Source organism: Sinocyclocheilus grahami, unplaced genomic scaffold (assembly GCF_001515645.1).
Source record: "Sinocyclocheilus grahami isolate Dianchi unplaced genomic scaffold, SAMN03320097.WGS_v1.1 scaffold818.1, whole genome shotgun sequence".
NCBI lineage: Eukaryota > Metazoa > Chordata > Actinopteri > Cypriniformes > Cyprinidae > Sinocyclocheilus > Sinocyclocheilus grahami.
Genome location: NW_015505997.1, coordinates 293923 through 297570, shown reverse-complemented (window position 1 = coordinate 297570; position 3648 = coordinate 293923).

Here is a 3648-nt window from a genome sequence, read left to right as displayed (position 1 = left end):
CGATGCGCAAAACTCCGCATTTGAACAGTCAATAGCAAATACTTAAACTAATAACAAAACAGTAGCTGATTCAGAAGCGACAGATTGTCATAGCAAATTCAGAATGACCTCCTTCAGAATTACCTCCTCTCGGTCATCCATAAAATGCATTGCTGTTCTGTTGTAAGTCATCTTAAAGATTCCTAAATGCATCTATTTTCGGAAGGCCAAAAAAAACTTTTGCTTTCGCAGAGACATGGCTGCTTCAACACTAACTGCGGTTACTGAAACCACGCCTTCTTTCTTTGCATGGACATTTGGGCGCATTATGCAAATATTCCCACATAGTGACCTAGATATGTGGGGGCGTGTTAGAACGAGCCGTTTTAGGGGGGCGTGGCAAAGTCTTAATTTGATAAAGAATATCTCTTTGGTTTTGAGACTTTAGTCTTTGCAACTTCAGGGATCGTATCTATGCACAAACAGCTTGTAACACTCCAAAGAGAAAGGAAAACTTGAAATCGCATCATATGACCCCTTTAAGACTGCATATGTGTAGTGGATGGTCTAGCTTGAAAAATAAGCTTTTTAACGCTTTTTAAAGGAACAGCATTCTTGGGGCAGTTCATTTGAGATTTTGTTGCTGAAATATATAATTTAATTAACCTGATTTATTAATTAAGTCATGTAAATGCAGCTTACTTGCGTTGTCAGGTTACTGATATGCATGTAAACAGGGAAAACTGGTTATTTTACTTGATATTTGTGCGTTATTAGCTTACTGGTGTGCATCATGGTGCTCAATGCTTATTCGATTCGTTTGTGTATAATTGTTTTAAATAAAAGTTTACACCTTTTTTATTAGGCTATATAGGCCTACGTTTCGATAAATTCAGACTAAGTACAAATTTTATTCAGTGCTATTTACCTAACGAACTTGACGTAGGCTACACTATACACATAACGTACACAACTTACAATTATTTTACTTGATATTTGTGCGTTATTAGCTTACTGGTGTGCATCATGGTGCTCAATGCTTATTCGATTCGTTTGTGTATAATTGTTTTAAATAAAAGTTTACACCTTTTTTATTAGGCTATATAGGCCTACGTTTCGATCAATTCAGACTAAGTACAAATTTTATTCAGTGCTATTTACCTAACGAACTTGACGTAGGCTACACTATACACATAACGTACACAACTTACAAAACACTTCTAGAAATATCCACAATTCTAGAAATAAAACTAAAATAAAAATGGTAAATATTAAACACTAATTTCAAAGATTAACAAAAAACTATAATAGTGTATCACGTATCAGTGATACTATAATAACACTGACTACTAACTGGCCAGGTTTTTTCTTTATTGAACTGTTATTAAATATCAGACGGCAGTGGTGCTGTTTCTTCTTTTCCTCTTCGTTTTTCTGGTGTGGTCATGGCTTGAATTGAACATTATTTCTTTCATAATTCTGGCATTAGATGGCAGAATGTCTGTGGCTTGTGTTCAGAACCTGTGGGCTCTTCTGGGGCCGTTTTGTTTGAGTTCAGAACAGTGTTGCATTGTAAGTAGTGTTGTAAACATCAGCTGACAGTGGAGCCCCCTGGTATGAGCTAGGGAAAATTTATTTGGATGAAGATATTTCTTCTTCTTCTTCTTCTTTGAGCTGTGCATTAAATTATGGTGTACCCACAGGAAAAATGTTCATACGCGCGCGCGTGTGCAAATCAGAACATCTAGCTGTGTTTGAGAGACGTTTCTGTCGCTAGTCTATAATCAGCAGACAAGAAATGTAGACTACTAACTGGCCAGGTTTTTTCTTTATTGAACTGTTATTAAATATCAGACGGCAGTGGTGCTGTTTCTTCTTTTCCTCTTCGTTTTTCTGGTGTGGTCATGGCTTGAATTGAACATTATTTCTTTCCTAATTCTGGCATTAGATGGCAGAATGTCTGTGGCTTGTGTTCAGAACCTGTGGGCTCTTCTGGGGCCGTTTTGTTTGAGTTGTCACAGATCTGGGTTTTTCCTGAGGAATTCAGGGGAATAATACGCCTCTTCGTGTGCGTTATGGCTGTTTGGATAATGAATGTGTGGCTGTTCATTTCAGCTTGTGTCACAATCACATCGGCCAATACACTCACACCGGCTCTTCCGTGACATTTTCATAATTTTCAATGACGCATATAGCGGTTCTTATTCAAAAGCAGGATTCGCAGTGTGCTGTTATGAGATGAAGTGCAGCGTTTGGCCTCTTTCTGTGTGTTGTTGTATATTGTCCAGTAGAGGGGGCAATGGATCCGTACAAGGCGTTATTTTTTTCTCAAAACCAAACGTGGTTGCATTTGTATGATTAACGTATAACGACAATAATAAACAATTTATAATTAGTATATAGATAAAAACTTACCTGCTTAGAACTTTCTTGTGATCCTGAAGACCTTGGTTAGCTTGTTAACCTTTCAGGTGTTGTTCTTTGATTAGGGTTGGCGCTAAACTATGCAGGAAAGGGGACCTTATGAAATATATATAATTTATGCAAGTTATTTATCCAAAGCAACTTACAGTACATTCAGGCTGTACACTTTTTACCAGTATGTGTGTTCCCTGGGAATCAAATCCACAACCTTTTGCGCCATTAACGCAATGCTCTACCACTGAGCCACAGGAACACATATGTGTGTGATCCTTAAGAAATCATTCTAATATGCTTTATTTTATGATTTAGTATTAGAATCATCAATGTTGGCAACAGTTGTGCTGTTAGAATGATTTCTGAAGGATCATGTGACACTGAAGACTGGAGTAATGATGCTGAAAATTCAGCTTTGATCACAGGAATAAATTCGATTTTAATGTATTCAAATAGAAAAATGTTATTTTACATCATAATAATATTTCACAATATAAAATTTTTTTCCACAATATTGTATGTATATATATATATAATATTGTGGGAAAAAATGTAATATTGTGTGTATATATATATATATATATATATATATATATATATATATATATATATATTGTGGGGTATATATATATTCCAAATCAGCGTCGCCCTGGAAACGCCGCTCCCACCCCAATCACAAACTACCGCCACCTGTGCAGGATGATTGGCGCAGCTGGAGCTCATTCCCGCAGGCCTTAAAGCCAGGAGAGAAGGCACACAGGAGGAAGGTGGAAGAGGAGCTCCAGGCGGAAACTAATGTCTGTTTTGTTTCTTCTCCTCCTGTGTAGAGACCAGCGACCCTCCGGACGAGTGATCAGCAGCCCTCCACGAGCACCGAGTGACGCACTACCCCCCCGAGCACCGTATGACCCCGCTGCCCAGACACCTCACCTGCGCACGACGAGCACCACGTGTGAATAAAGCACCCTCCTGGGGGACTTCCCGCAGTTCTGTGTCTGTGGTTTCATTCACCCCGCTACATATGGTGGAGAATGCGGGCATAGAGGTGGATTGAGACATAGATCACTAACGCCAGGTTGTCTTGTGTGATCACTCTAGGAGTACCGCTCTCTCTCCCGGGAAATGGAAGAGATCATCCGACATCTCACCGAGCTCGCGGTGCGCCAGCAGCAGTTCACAGAGCGCTTGGCGGCTCGACAAGAATACACCGACCGGGTTGTCGAGCACGTACAGGCCAGCGTTGCGGGCCGC